Source organism: Protopterus annectens, chromosome 11.part0, assembly GCF_019279795.1.
Source record: "Protopterus annectens isolate FY-2018-M chromosome 11.part0, PAN1.0, whole genome shotgun sequence".
In the NCBI taxonomy this organism is placed as follows: Eukaryota; Metazoa; Chordata; order Ceratodontiformes; family Protopteridae; genus Protopterus; species Protopterus annectens.
The window spans coordinates 376,995,716-377,012,507 of record NC_056745.1 but is presented as its reverse complement, the minus strand read 5'-3'; the positions used below and the strand labels follow the sequence as shown (position 1 = coordinate 377,012,507).

Genomic DNA, 16,792 nt, shown 5'->3' with positions numbered 1-16,792 from the left:
GCGGGTGTGTTCTGATATGTGTGAAAGATGAATAAAATAGGGAATCTTGCTATTACAGTATACTTTCTGAAGTGGAAAGGAACTGAGGGGTTTATTTAGTTTAGGAAGGGAAGTGCTTATTTGTGCCTTTGAATTAGTACAATAGTGGCAGTAGTTGTCTTGCCTTGGCAGTTTGAGTGCCTGAGTGTGTACTTGACTTTGTATTCTGTTGTCTGCACCTCAGTGCTTATGCAACATTATGTGCTGATCAAAGAGTAGGTCTATATATTTTTGTTTGGTAATATTGGGAAGGGGTGTGTCTTATGTGCTTTGGTTAGTATAGATTCTATAGAATGCAGTGTTAGAAGAGTACAGAAAATATAACTGTTGTCTTTGAAGGGGTAGTGATGAGTTCATTGTATGAAAGCCAGTTCTAGATGACACTGGAATTCTGGTGCTTTTTGTGGGAATTGAGAGGCTTTATGTGAATTAGAGCAGAATCTGTCTAAAGAAAACTTCTAATTTTCGATAGGTCCCATGAAAGTGTATTGATATATAAAGAGGAAAGTAATAGACCCAACACCTGAGCCTTGTGGAAAACCTTTTTAAGAGCATCTACCTCAGAGGTTGTTACTGTCTTCAGTTCAGTTATACTGGTTTTTAGATAGCTACTGAAGATTTGAAGACATTATCCAAAAAGCTACTGCATAAACTTTTAGGAGGAGAGTATCGTGGTTAGCACTGTCAAAGGTCTTTTTAATATCTAAGAAGATAGCATCATTTGTAATAATCTTTCTCCAGGTTAGCCAGTGTTTTGTTACATTATAAAACTATTTTTTTGGCAGACTCCATGCCAGTTATTAGTAAGGATTTTGTATATGTTGTAACTTGATCATAAACAACTTTCTAATGTTGAAGGGGAGAAATATTGTCAATAACATCTGGTATAGGTAAGACTGAAGACTGGTGTAAGAGGCTTACTATGTAGGCCACTACATAATTTGAGCATCTTAGGATTCAGACTGGAGATGTCACAACTGTAGGAGTGTTCTGTGTACTGTAACATAGACTGAACAGTTTTATGGGTTGTTATTTTAAAATACAAAGGTGGATAAGCTGTTCATTTTTGTAATGGGATATTCGTAGAGTAAAAGTTTGTAATGTTAAATGTAATTTCATTAGAATTAGAAGGGCTAGAGCTCAAGTACTTTATGGCATCAGTTGAATTATGTGCTTTGCTTTATATAAATTTTGGGGAAAGGATTAGTTACTCCAAGTGATTAAATAGATTTCTAGATTGATTTAGCATTTGATACATAGTTTAGTTTTCTAAGATACATGGCTTTAGGTGCATTAATAACGATTCTTGTACAATGAATTTCGTGCTAAGCCTTACATTATTTTTCAGTGTGTTGTTGGGGTCAGACTTCGTCTTTCCAGTCTTTGTCCCGAAATTTTATTTGATGGGTGTCTTAATTTGTTAATGTTCCAGGGATAATACTTCCCTTTTTTCTTTCTCTATGTAGTGGATATAATCTAGCTTGATAGGAGAAAGGATATTGCACAATGTTGATAAGACTATCATTAAGTTTAATTTTTTGTAATGTGAACCAGTTAATATTAGATGATTCAGGGATGCAGTCAGTACTTATGTCCAGATTTAATTTATATTTGCCAGTTTTTTAATTGTTTTTTATAGTAGTTTCAATAATTTTTTTATGACCTAGGGTGTTGGTATACATTTTGAAGCTATAAATAGTATTATGTGGTGTTTGAGTCATAATTGAACAAGTTGTGCTTAATGTTTATTTTGCTACTTGAAAGTTGGGTAGGGCACAGATTTATGTATTTCACTACGTTATCTCAGTCCACCTCTGTTGCCAAATGAGGCATTATACTTTTTATTTTCTTTATTAGGTTTCACAAAACTGTGATGATCTGTAAACCAAGCAGGATTCTATAACTACAGGAATTGTAGGGTCGTGTTGCTCTGACGAGTTCAGGTAGAGACAGTTTGTTGTATTAATACTGCATTTATTTATGATGATGACAAAGTGTTTAGGCTTGGAATTGTAGGTATTTCGACTGATATGAAGTTAAATTGTAAAATTAAAGGAAGGATTTGTTTCAGGGTTAAGTTCACTATTTCCTGAAAGTTGTGTTAGTAACAAGGTTAAAATAAGGTCGTTTGTCCCTTTTATGGTTGCCAAGGGCAAATTTGTAGTGTTTAGGAGAAATATGATGCAACATTTATGTTTTTAAAGGAATTGATTGAAAGTAATTTTCCTGTTCGCACCGCTGCTTAATAGTAATGTATATATAAGCAACCTTTGCTGCATTTAATATGCTGAGTCTACTTTTAAGAACTGGTTTCAGTATGTTTATAAGAAATATTGTCATCAGGAGTAGCTTTATAGCTTTAGTTGACTCAGTGCTATAATCCATTCAGTAGTTTAAGAAAGGTTTAATGTTGGGATTTATTTTAATATATTTAAAATTTTTTTCTCATCAAGTTTTTGCCATTTCTGCAATATGATTTTCTTACCTTATTAGAGTGAGTCCTAATAATAATAAATATTATAGTCATGTAACTATCTTGTAAAATTGCTGCTTGATTTAAGACCCAGTCTGTCTGTATTTTTCTATTATAGTAGGGACTTTTTAGATCCCCTTCATGTTGAAAGTAACCAGTTTTCACTTGCCTGGTTACATGTTATAGATGTTTTTAATCATAAGCAAGTAACCAATAGTATATGGGATGCATCCTGTCAAAGATCAGATGTCCATCCAGCTTACAAAGCTTTAGAGCACCTTCCATGGACCTGTACAACCATTAGAGTTCAAGGGTATAAAAGCAGACATACAGTGCCAGAATTCAAAACATGTTCATCTTTTGATCACTTCGCTATATAGGTTATATCCTCTAAAGAAAATAACAGGACAGCTTCTAAAGCTTAGGGACATTTTCCATGCACTCAAAACCATTATCAGCTCGAGCACAGCTGAAGAAAATAAATAGTTTGGGCACAAAGCCCTTCAGAGATGTCTTGCCATCTTGCTGCTGCTGGAACTCTTTTGTGAAGGTTTGCTTGGCTGTATATTGAAAACCTACCTGAGGATGTTAAAGCTGAAATTTTGAACTTCTCTTTGAATAGAGAGGTTATGTTTGGACCAGCTGTGGAGGTTCTGAAAAAGTATAATGAACAAGGGAAGCTGATTCAGAGTTTCTCAGATTTTTCAGCCTCCCTTCTCCAGATTTGTCAAGGGTTTTACATCTACCTCTGCCCCATTTTATACAAAGCAAAATGAGCTTGCATAGCAAGCTGCTGGCAAGCAGATTAAAAAAAAAAAAACACTGGCAAGGGGCCTCTAAAAAGAAAGAAGCTTCCCAGGAATAAGGACAGTCCATGTCTGAATGACTGTCTACAGAATGTCCAGTGTTGTAGGTCATTAAATATTCTCTAAAACCTGTCTGCTTGTTTCTCTTTTGACATCAGATCTTCTCAGACAAATGGGTTCTATGAGTGCTATGTTAGGGATACAGAGGAAAGTAAGCATCTCTCCCTCCTTTTCAAGAGATTCATCATAATCCGCTAAATCAAACTTCTATCCTGTCATTCAGCATCTGCTAACTTATTGAGTCGCTAGTGTCCTCTCCTGCTCAGCTGGTGAACCTGGGAATATTGAGGCAATGTTACAATTGCCTCATGTACACAGACAACCCTCTCCTCCTCCCACAAAACACAAATACATGCGGGAGATGCAACTATATGGCCAAACTGGAGGCTGAGCTCTCTCAACATAGGACTGGCAAGACCAGTCAGGAGGAGAAGGTTACCACACACACTATAGACCCAGTCTCACATAGTACCATCACAACCTCAAATCATACACATAAACACACAAAGACATACTCGGCTCTGATCAAAAATCTACCAAAACAGCAGAGGCCACCAAAGCAGACACCCAAACAACCACCACCTCAGAACACAACACCTGCAACACATAGACCTCACAGTCAGAGTGTCAAACAGTCACAGCCCTTAACGCCAAACACAATGCCAGACACACTAGTCATTGATGACTCCATAGTCAGACACACTGACGTCCCGCTCACCAGACTGAGTAAGGAGAAGGTCACAGTAAGCTGCCTGTCGGGCGCTAGAATCCGCCACATAACGCAAGCACTCAGGTCTCTCAACAGCAGGTACAAATACGACTCAGTCATTGTCCACGCTGGTGTAAACGACCTGAGACGTACCTCCTTGGACTACATGAAAAGAGACATTGAGGAGCTCTCTGATTATGTAGCCCAGGCAGGTATGACCCTGACCTTGAGCAGTATCCTACCTTCACCAAGAATGATGCCACAATACAGAGATAAGATGATCAGCTTTAACAATTGGCTTAAACTCTGGTGTCATTCAAAGGGGATCAATGTCTGTCTGCCTGGGATGACATGCTGGACAAGCCACGCTGCAAGGGACGGCTTGCACCTGTCACCCTGGGATTCCGGATATTGGCAAAGGCTCTTGCCACCCCATAGTGCCTTTTTAGGCAAGGCTCAAATTCTAAACCTACCACCCTAGAACACAAAAAGGAAAAAAACTAAGGGTAATGCTGCTCAATGCCAGAAGTCTAAATCTCAAAATGCACGCACTCGAGGCCCTTCTCAGTATGGAGAACATCGATGTCTGTGCAGTGACAGAAACCTGGTTCAAGGCTCCTGAGAGCACCCCAGCACTATCAGGTTTTACCTCTTATCATGCGTTCCGCCCCAAAATCCGGACAATACCAAGAAAGGAGGGTATCCATATTCATCAAAGACACCCACACCTCAAGACTGGTGGCAACGCACGATGCATCGGAGACCATCCAGGTGCAATTAACCATAGGCAAGACTGCTCTGCAAATTGTAGCATGTTACAGGCCACCCTCACAAACTCAGGAACCTCACATGGCCTTCCTGAAAACACTAGAGGGGATAAATGTATCACCAAACACCATCATACTAGGTGACTTCAATTACCCTAATATAGACTGGGAACACTACTCAAGCCCAAACACCCTAGCCCAAAAGTTCCTGGAATTCATAAACTCAAATGCCATGGAACAACTAGTCACCATCCCCACAAGAGGAGAAAACATACTTGATCTCATCATCACGAACATGGGAGCACAATGTTCAACACCGAAGTATACCCCTCACTGGTGAGATCAGATCACAAACTAATCTCGCTGGAGGTTCTCATCCCACCCCACCTGAAATAAAAAGACCACAGTAAAGAACTTCTCGAAAGCCGACTTCACACTTCTAAAGACTAGTGTGGTCTCCTTTAAGGCCCCGAGCAGTGGAAAACAGTACTCAAGCCGCTGAATCACTTACAAATGCCTTCTACCAGCACCTGCAGGACTGCATGGATAAGGCAATCCCAAGCAAAACAAAGACTCTTTGTACCAAAGGCAAGTGTCCAGTCTGGTGGACCCCAGCCATAAACAAACTCTACAACAAAAGGAGGAAGCTACTACAAGATAGAGCAAAATCCTTAAAAGGTAAGACACCCTTGATCACTATAAGTAAAAAAACTAAGAGCTCTCATAAAATCATCCAAAGCAAATTTTGAGAGAAAAATAGCTAAAGACTCAAAAGACAATCATAAGGCCTTCTTTAGCTATGTTAGAAACCTGGGAGGAAACTCCCAGATATGCTCAGAACTAGTTCAAAATGATGTGAAGATTACTGATCCTACAGACATTGCCAACATACTGGCTGACAGGTTCAGTGCAAACTCTCCCCCCACCCCCAAAAGGAGAGATATCAATACCAAACGATTGCAGCCCCCAAACATCTCCAACACCCAAGTGAGAACTGCTCTCTCCAAAGCAAAAACACAGCATCCATGGGACCTGATGGTGTCCCCGGCTGTGTGCTCCACGAACTCAACGAGGAATTAAACCCACAGCTAGGACAGCTGTTTAATCATAGTCTTACCTCTGGATACGTACCCAGGGAGTGGCGCACTGCAACTGTGGTCCCACTTCCCAAAGGCGGTGCCTCCACCGACCCTGGAAATTACCGGCCCATTAGCTTGACAAGCCTTATCTGCAAAGCCATGGAGAGGATCATAATGGACCTCATAAATAAAGACATAGGGAATTTGCAGACTTTGGATCCATCCCAGTTTGGCTTTGTCAAAGGCAGATCATGCCTTCTAAACTTGGTTGACTTTTTGAAACAGTCACCAAAGCCATTGATGAGGAAAGGCAGTCCATACAGCCTACCTCGATCTGGCAAAGGCCTTCGATACAATACCCCACTCGGGTATCATTGAAAAACTCATCAGCTTAAATGTTAACCCATACATCACAAGATGGGTTGCAAACTGGCTGAGTGACAGAACCCACAGGGTCAGAGTTGCTGGCGCCATGTCAGACTCAAAGCCTGTCACAAGTGGTGTACCACAGGGCTCAGTCCTGGGCCCACTCTTGTTTGGCATCTACTTTTCCAAGTACAAGCAAACACAGGAGGGTTATGGCTGACAAAGTTTGCAGATGACTGCAAACTGGGCCATAGTAGAAAACACATCTGACACAGATATCCTTCAGAAGGGTCTCACAGAAACGGATAACTGGTGCCAGAGCCATGGCCTAAAGTTAAATGCCAAAAATGCATAGTCATACCCTTCGGGAAAAACAAGGTTACCCCTAGCTACCAAATAGGTGGCAATCCACTGAGCACAGAAGAAGTTATCAGGGACCTGGGGACCCAGGTTGATAGTAGTCTGTCATTCGACACCCATGTAGCTAAAGTAGTTAGGAAGACCTTCTACATTGCCCACCTTATCATGAAGGGATTCTCATCTAGATCAAGGGAGGTCATAGTCTCCTATACTCATCACTCATCAGACCAATGATTGAGTACAATGCCCCATTCGAATGTATCTGACCCGACACTTGCAGCAGCTGGAGAGGCCACAAAAGTTCCTCACCAAAAGGATAAAGGGTCTCAAACATCTGTCCTATGCTGCCCGACTGAAAGAACTCCAGCTCTATTCAGTCGCACGCTTGCTCAGAGGTGACCTTTGCCTAACATACAAGGCCATGTCAAACCCAGATTTGATGAATATGCTTCACCTCAAAATCTAGATCCGTCAGAGCCACAAGGCGGGAGACTTAAACCTCGACACGGCTATTAATAGGGCGTGCTGGAGGGATAGATTCATCACCCAAAGACTCCCTATGCTGTGGAATAAAATCCCGGTATATGTGAGGCAGAGCACCTCGCTGGCCTTGTTCAAGAGAAATCTTGACCAATGGATGGGAGATCGCAGATATACCCCAGGGATTACCTCAGTGTCACTGCTCAACAGAGGCACAGCAAAATAATGGGTATAGTTCCCCATACTAAAGGGGTGGCGTAAGCCACAAAACTATGGGCTAGGCTTGTAAATGCCCTCGGGCAGATAGCCTAGTATGAACCTATGAACCTATGGAGGTAACATAAGTTGTCCCTTTTTCTCAGAAGGAGAAAAGTTTTTATTCAAGAATGCTTCTGTTACCAAAGAAGCATCATGGAGATCAGTTTTAGATCTCTCTAAACTAGTTTGTGAAAGTTCTAAAGTTCAAAATGTTCTTTTTTTATGACCTGTTACCTCTCATTCTCTTTAAGTTTTTTAGTGACCTTTGTTTTAAAGGATTCCCATCACATTCCTATAGCACCATATTTTAAAGGTCTCTTAAGGTTTTCTGTAACTAGATCACACTTTTAGTTCTCTAAATTACCATTTCAATACCTGCTGGTCCAAGGATATTCATAATGTGTCTAGCTACAGTGGTATCCTACTGCAGACTGCAAAAGTATTGACATTTTCTGTGTTTAGATTACTTGCTTATCTTTGCAGAGTCTTTTTCATAGTGTCAGGGATCTCTCACTTGGGTGAGTGATCTTCTTCCAAGACTCTGGTTTCAGGAGAATTTCCAAAAGTCTTGCTTGACTCCTTCCCACAATTGTTGTCCTTTTGTTTCTCCTAGATTTCTCAGTTCAAAGAGCTTTTCTTCCAAATGAAAAAGTAAATCTGTATTTGGGTCTGTTCAAGTTTTTTTCATTCTGACAAAGGATTCAACAAGGAAAATTCTCAGAATGTTAGGCTTTACAGCATCCATAATTTCTATGATTCTGCTGGCCAGACTTCACAAAAGAAAACTTCATTGGCATCTAAAACCAGTATGGTCCCAACATCAGTGCCCCCTAACATTCTAGATTCTTGTTTTGGGATTTGTAAAAGGGGAAGTCCCATGGTGGAGAGACCAGTTTTATCTGAACTCAGGTCTCCCATTTTCTCTTCCGGCTCCTGCACATTCTCTTAAGTATAGATGCCTCAGACTTGGCTTAGGAAGCAGTAACTGTGGGAGTAAAAGAGCAGGGTCTGTGGAACAAAAAGGACAGGCCAAAACACACAAACATAAGAGATGTTGGCAGTAATAAATGCTCTCAACCTTTTCCGTCATCTGTGGTCCTCACGGCCATTACAGGTGGTTACAGCAACATCACAATAATGGGGTGCACAAACAAATGAGGGAGAACCAGATCTTACCCTGTCTGCAGACTAGCCGTGGTAGTCTGGCATATAGTTTTTCAGCACAGTCTGAGGCATCTTGTATCCCATCACAGCAAAGTTTTGTGGCAGACAAGCGGAACAGGATCAGGACAAACCCTCATGAATGGAAATTGAATTGAGTGTATACAGAAATTAATTCAGCTGTGGAGAACACCTCAGATAGATCTGTTTGCCTCCATTCACAACAATGAACTGACAAAATTCTACTCTATACTCCATGCAAGAAAGCCTGAAAAACAGATGCATTTTCATTTCCTTGGGCAAGAATGTCCCTATGTGCTTTTCCACTCATACTCAGGATCATTGTGGTAACTTCTATCTGGCACAGGCAATGGTGGTTCTCCCTTCTTTTGGAAATGTCCAAGGTTAATTGCCACAAGTTTCCACACAGTCTGAGCCTACAAGATGGGGGGAGGGGTTCTGATAAGACCCCAACCTAAAACAATTTCATTTAACTGACTGAATAACAGAGTTTTAATACCTTTTATGCAGCTTTTCTCAAGGATGTGCACCAAGTATTAAAGGTGGCAAAGAAACCTGCTACTAGCAAAGCATATGTTAGCAAATGAAAAAAGACTTTCCAGTTAGTGCCAAGGCAAAAACCAGAGCTTTTGAAGGATAGTATTTCTTTGGTACTACAATCTTTATGCGAGTTATTATCCTAGGGCCTGTTTTTGTTCCTCGATCAAGGTGCTCTTGTCTGCCATTTCAGTGTTTCATCCCGTAGATCCTCACCATTCATTCCACTTGCATATTAAAATGCTTTTGAAAGGGGCATTGTATACCAGGCCTCCTAGAAAACAGGTGGCGGCTCCTTGTGATCTTAAATTAATTTTGAACAAAATAACTGTTCCTCCATCTGAGCCAGCTCATCAGGTTGATTTGAGGTTCTTAACATGGAAAACATTTTTGCTAAGTGCATTGATTTCTGCAAGAAGAATGTCTTGAGTTACAAGCTGTTTTGGTGGGGTAACCTTATTTAGTTTTCCACAAATGTAGGTGTTCTTTGAGAACTAATCTTTCATTTATCCCTAAAGTAGTATCTGATTTTAGAAAGAGCCAAACTATTCACCTCCTTGTCTTCTTTCCTGAACCTAAAAACATGAGAGAGACTGTTCTACGTACTCTGAATGTCCACAAACAACTCCGATATCTTGACAAAGCTAAAACTTTTAGAAACTCTGATCAGTTATTCATTTCTTATGAAGGTAAGAAAAAAAGACAAACTGTGTCAAACCAGACCATCTCCAGATGGTTGTCTGATGCTGTTACCTTTTTTTTTTTTTTTTATATATATATATATATATATATATATATATATATATACCCAGCACCATAATCCAATTTTAGGTAGGATCAGGGCACACTCTAACAAGGCCTTGACTTCATGTTTGGCTCTTCGAAAGGGTGGATTCTAGATTTTAGAAGTTTTCTAGAAGCAGCAATTTGGTCCTCTTTGCATACTTTTACAAAGCATTAGAAAGTAGATTCTTTCTCAAGGTCTCCAGTTGGCTTTGCTAGGACCATTCTCCTGAGGCTTCTGGACCCTTATCCTTCTTCCTCTCATTTGCTGTAAGCTATGGTAATCCACCCATATATCTTAGGCTAATACAGTGGTAATCAATATAATGAATATTGGACATCTGTGTAAGTAAACTTACCATAACAGTAGACGCTCAAATGATTACTGTTTCTGTAGCTGTTCCCTCTCTCTCTTTTTTTATGCCAGGGTGTGGACAGAGCAACCTGGACTACTGGATGGGAAACAGAATATATACCCCTGGGATACCACCTGAGTCCCTGCTACACTGGGAATACAGGTACTGACTTTGTGGGAACATGGATGAAATTCTTGGCTAGGTTTATAAGGGTCTCCGGGCCAATAGCCTAGTATCGTCCTATGAACATTTGCTTTTTAATGTTCTTAGCAATGGTTTGTCAAGGCTTAGTCTCCCTTTCCCAGTTGGCATGAAAACATTGAAGGGCTTGTCGCCCAAACCTATTTTTTAGTCATCTTAGATCAAACTAACAGTTTGGGCATGGAAGGTGCCATGAAGCTTTGGAAGATGGTAATTTGTTGTATCCTTAGTAGGATAATAACCCATATAGCTTGGGCTACTGCAGCAGTGGTCATTGTAATATCTACTGCTAAGTTTACTTACACATATGTACTTTGCATTAGTTTTTGTAGAGGTGAATGTACAGAGTCTATGCAACCAGCAGGAAAAAAGCACATGAATGTCAATAAAAAATGACATTATTACATTCTCTTAAATCACTTAACCATCTCTGGAGTCCAGGACCTCTGTTAATCATCACAGACAACACCACTGTCATGTGGTACATAAAGAAACAATGGTGGACTAGATCGTTCCCCTTTTGAATATTAGCAGTGTTAACCTGAGAACTGACCCGACAATTCATTCTGTCCCTATAGGCTATGTTCATTCTGTCAGAGCCGAATTTTATGGCAGACAGGTTGAGCAGGACCACATCAGACTTCAGTGAATGGAGATTATATCCTGTTTTTTTTTTCCCCAGGAAATCATCTGTGAGTGGGGAACTCCTCAAGTAAATTTGTTTGCCTCCATTTCAACCAGACTGTTAAGGAAGCTCTGCTCCAGGACTTCTTGCAGAAAGGCCTGAAAGACAGATGCCTGTGGATGGGGATGTTCCTGTATGCTTGTCTGATAACCAAAGTTCTTTTAAAGGTCCAAAAGGACTTTCCAGGAGTTTTACTGCTAACCTTGTTTTGACGCAGACAACGGTCTTTCTCCCTTTATTTGAAAATGACCAAGGGTGTTTACCAAAAGCTTCCTCACAGGATAGATTTTACTTGCACTCTGTGTGATCCTCCCCAACCTGCATGTTCTTCAGCTCACATCCTGAATAATAGAATTCTAATACCTTGTAGGCATCAGGTGTTAATGGAAGCTAAAATTCCTGCTGCTAGAAAATATGTGGTAAGTGGCAAAGATTTTCTGACTGTTGCCATAGAATGAACCAAGATACTTTGGTTCTTCAGCATTTCTGTGAGTAATTATTTTCTGGAATTTCTTACTGTTCCATTAAGATTCATCTCTCTACTATTTCTGCCTGTTTTGAGTATAGATCTCCCTTTTCTTTTTTATCTTTTACACATTCGGCCATGCAGAAAACAGGTGCTTCCTCTGGTTCCTCCGTAGTATCTTAACTTTTTTCTGTAAACCTTTTCAACCAGCTCATGAGGTTGATTTGAATTCCTGAGGTGGATTTGAAGTTCTTATCATGGAAACATTTACTTGATCTGACTTTTGAAAGATGAGTGTCTGAGTTGCAAGCACTTACGGTGATTCAGCTCTCTCATCTTTCACAAAGATTTGAGACAACCCTTCTTTGTGCCAAAAATCACCTCAGAGTTCACTTTGAACCAGTCCATTGATCTTCCTGTATTCTTTCCAGAACCAACAAACAAGTGGAAGAAGGTTCTGCACACTTTGTCTAAACACGGATACTGTATTAATAAGACAAAGGACTTCAGAAATTCTGAACAAGTATTCATTTATTTTGAAGGTAACCAGTGAATATTCTTTGTACTAAATTTTTACAATTATATTTTATTTCAGTAAATATTATTAAATATATATGCATATGTATGTGTGTATATATGTGCGTGTATATGTATATATATATATATATATATATATATATATATATATATATATGTGCGTAATGTATGTGTGTGTATGTGTGTGTGTGTGTATATATATATATATATATATATATATATGTATATAGCAGTAATCTACTTAACACTGAATGAGTGATGAGACCTTGGAACCCAGGTGGACAGTAGTCTCTCCTTTGATAGTCACATCGCCACAGTAGTCAGGAAGTCCTTCTACGTGGCACACCTCATCATAAAAGGGTTCTTATCCATGAAAAAAGAAGTCATTGTTCCCCTCTACTCTCATTAGACCCATTATAATAGAGTACAACGCCCTTTTAGGAATGTACCTCACAAGACATCTGCAGCAGCTGGAAAGGCCACAGAAGTATCTCACAAAGAGGATTACTGACCTCAAACAAATGCCCTACACTGACCGCCTCAAAAAACTCCAGCTTTACTCCGTAGCATATCGCCTACTCCGAGGTGATATCTGCCTAACATATAAAGCTATGTCAAACCTAGAGCTGTTGGACATGCTACACCTAAAGAAATCCCAATACCTCCGAGCTACATGCTCTAGGGACCTAAACCTTGTCACCACAATAAACAGGACATGCTGGAGGGATAGATTCCTGTCCCAGAGACTTCCCATACTCTGGAACAGGCTACCCATCTATGTCAAGTAAATTTCTTCATTAGCACTCTTCAAAAAAAATCTTGATAAGTGGATGGGAAATAGGAAATGCACCCTGGGGATCAATTCTGTGTCTCTGCTCGACAGTGGCACAGGAGAATGACTTTCTTGAGTGGCGTAAGCCAGGGAACCTTGTTGGCTAGGCTTACGTAGGCCCTTGGGCCGATAGCCTGTTACCTGTCTATGAACCTACATATGAACCTATATATATATGTGTGTGTGTGTATGCGTATATTAAGTTGGTAGATTTAAAAAAAAAAAACTCCCTGCAGGGTAATTTGTCAGAAATGTTGGAGGCAAGTTATTGTAACTAAGCAAATCATTCTTCTGAGTTGAGATATAGTTAACAAAATTAAATAAACATAGTAAGGTTCTACTGTGTTTAATTCTGATGGCTGCTAAAAAAAGCATTTACAAGAAAATCAAAACCAAAATCTAAACAAGCTGTAACTGATTTATTGAATGCTGCATAAAATAGTTGGAGGTGGGACCTTTAGAAAAAGGAAGGAGCAAACTTCATAGAAATAAATGGAGTTTATGAGAACTATGCATACAGAATAATGTTCAGGAAGATTGAAATTCCAGGGAAGTTAGGACTTGAGCATTCTGTGTAATGTTGAAGTGAATAATATTTGTCATAAAGGAAACCATTCATGTATAGCACATGAAAAAGGAAAAAAGTTTTGTGATGCCTGTGCACTGACCCAGCAATCAAGGAGCCTCAATCCTCACCACTAGCACCAGTGAGGGACGTCCATATAGGGAAAGGATAATAAATACACACACAGTAAAGTACAGTTTCCCTTAAGAGCACACAGAGATCACAGTCAGTCTGTGGCTGGTTTCTCCCTTTCTCTCCAGGTCCCCAATAAGACTCCCCACTGGCACAGCTATAGGGTCCAGATCTCAGCCTAGTGGGCAAGCTAAAACCTCCAGCACCCTCTGTCCAACCAGTGCTTTGTGTCTCTGCCCAAGTAGCTCACACACACACACACACACACACACGCACACACACACACATACACACACACTCACTCACTTGCTTTGAGATAAGAGTTATATACAACCACATAGACACTCCTGGGAAAGGCTGGCACAGGGTCTCCAGCTGTGCCCCTTTTACCCAGATTATACAGTAGTACCACTTGCCACCATCCACTAATATTTATCAGCTACCAAAAGACCCTTATGAAAGGGTGTCCAGTTATACTGTGCAATATTATTATCCAAATGGTAAGTGTGACTGAACCTCAAGTTTATTGGAGTGGCTTTGTACAATATCACTAAATACATGCAATGTACTCTTAGAGCTTAAATTATCTCTATACAAAACAGCCGCAATTGAAATGTTTAAAATATTTAATAATAAATAATAACACAAGACAGTACTTCTTACTGCACGGTGCTAGTCAAGAGTTCAGAGATCACAGGAAAATGCTTAAAATAATACAGTAGAATAGTTCTGACATCAACACAGAAGAACACTTAGTCTAATCTTCCTAATTCCTAGCTATTTCTAAGAGAAACACTAAAGTCTAAGATCCTACTTACATACAGACACAGGCAGAGTGGTGAGTTGGATGTTCTCAAGACAAAATGTTAAATGCCGTCTGATTCTCCTTAAATTGATAACAGTGCTGCTTCACATTACATCATTCTTAACAATTTCCTGTTTTTTCCAGGTTTTGTGTGTGTGTGTGTGTGTGTGTGTGTGTGTGTGTGTGTGTGTGTGTGTGTGTGTGTGTGTGTGTATCAAGTTTGCAGATTTAAAAAGAAAAAAAAATCCCTACAGGGTAATTTGTCAGAAATGTTGGGGGCAAGTTATCATAACTAAGAAAGTCATTCTTCTGAGTTGACATATAGTTAATAAAATTGCATAGACATAGTAAGGCTCTACTGTGTTTAATTCTGATGGCTGCTAAAAAAGCACTTACAAGAAAATGGAAACCAAAATCTAAACAAACTGTAACTGATTTATTGAATGTTGAATAAAATAGTTGGAGGTGGGACCTTTAGAAAAAGGAAGGAGCAAACTTCATAGAAATAAATGGAGTTTATGGGAACAATGCATACAGAATAATGTTCAGGAAGACTGAAATTCCAGGGAAGATAAAACTTGAGCAGTCTGTGTAATGTTGAAGTGAATAATAATTGTCAAAAAGGAAACCATTCATGTATAGCACATGAAAAATAAAACGGTTTGTAATTGTTTTCTTCTTTATAACTGCACTTGTACTCATGCCATTGTGCAATGTGTGAAGTTAATACATGCTAATAGTGTGGTCATTACCAGGTCTGATTCATCCTCAAAAACTATTAAACCCATCTTTATGAAGATATCTCCTCATTGCTGTCCTTTCTTAACATCAGGGAACAGGTAATAGTAAAATAAAAGAACTGTTTTTTGGCACAATAGTTAGGACCTCTTTAGTTCTGTCTAACTGGAGTATCTCATCACTGTGTACAGTCTTTCAGATTTGTTGAAACTGGGTTGGGCACCTCTTCCTTTTGTAATAGGTATGTCAGTTGTATACAGAGCAAAACTTCAGCAGTGCAACATTTCTTAATCAGAAAAAAATGTTGATAATTCTAGGGGGTCTTACCTATAGTCTTCAACTTTTAACTTCATCAAAAATTAAGAAAAGTGCAACTACAGATGTTACAAACTATATACATTCTTATATAAAACAATGATTTTAGGGTCCTTGCTCCCAGAAAAGAGCATTATTGTAGATTTTGGCAAGACCGCTCTTCAGAACATGTGCTTTTTGATTATAGCAACACTCTAATTTATAAAATTATCAGTGTTAATCATGACCTGCCACTCAAATCCACCCTGTTTGTACATGTCCCCACAAGCTGTCTCTTGTTTAACTGTGTAACTTCAATTTTGTTTCAGGATTCCAAACTTTAGATGTAAAAGCAGTTGCAAAGTATTATCCTGTGTTACTGTCAAAGCCAGGAATAATGTCCAATATTGGATTTGCTGCATTCCAACATTTTTTAGGATGTGTTTGGAGTATTAACTATTGCAGCTGTTGTCTGTGTAGTTCATGTCTGCTTTTGAATCGTCTATTCTCTGCTTCAGTATGAATGTGACTTTTGCTAACATCCCTCCATTATGTGTGGTTTCCCATACTAGCTCCCTTTACTTTTCTGTATTTGTATCACTAACTTTGTCACAGTTTATAATATAGTGGTGTGAAACTGCAAATGTTTGCTTGAGTTTAGATGCATATTTATAGTAAATGTTTCCTAGTTTTACATGGGTCTAAGTTTGCCTAGTATCTCTTTTGTTGGTCAGCTGCTGATTTTCTTGGAAGTATATTTTATTTTATTGTTCCTACCACACACTTTGTTCCTCAGTTTTAGTTTTCATAATTTAGTTGTGGCTGATAGGAGCCCTTGCATTCCAGTCCACCCACATGTTCAGAATAAAAGTAAATAAATCCAAACTGGTTTCAGTCAGGCAACCCAGATCCATTGCAGGCAGGTTAGTTGTGTTTAGACAGTAAAATAATGTAATGTGATCATGTGCTTACTTTTCTTGTTATGGGAATTTGATATTGCAAGTGTTCATTATTTTAATTATTCCTATTAATATTTCAGCAAAACTACTTTTAAAAAAATACCAAACTGCAAAACATTGTTATAGCAGTTTATTGTGTTAAAAGTTATACATTACACAGTATGGTTTTGTTGAACCTAAAGTTTTATTTTGATGCTGTAAAAAGCTGCGAGAAGAGAGATTTTTTTGGAACCAATGTGATGTCTAGTGTAGCCTTTGATTGGATGACTTTCAAACATTTTTTTTTGCACTAATCAGTGATGAGAGGAGGGTGACCTTTGGAG

The 16,792-nt window shown here is 39.3% G+C and overlaps 1 protein-coding gene across 1 annotated transcript in view; it reads left to right on the top strand.

Moving 5' to 3' along the window:
- TMTC3 (transmembrane O-mannosyltransferase targeting cadherins 3) overlaps positions 1-16,792 on the top strand; it is a gene marked incomplete in the record, with an annotated part of 998,858 nt that overhangs the window by 528,877 nt on the left and 453,189 nt on the right.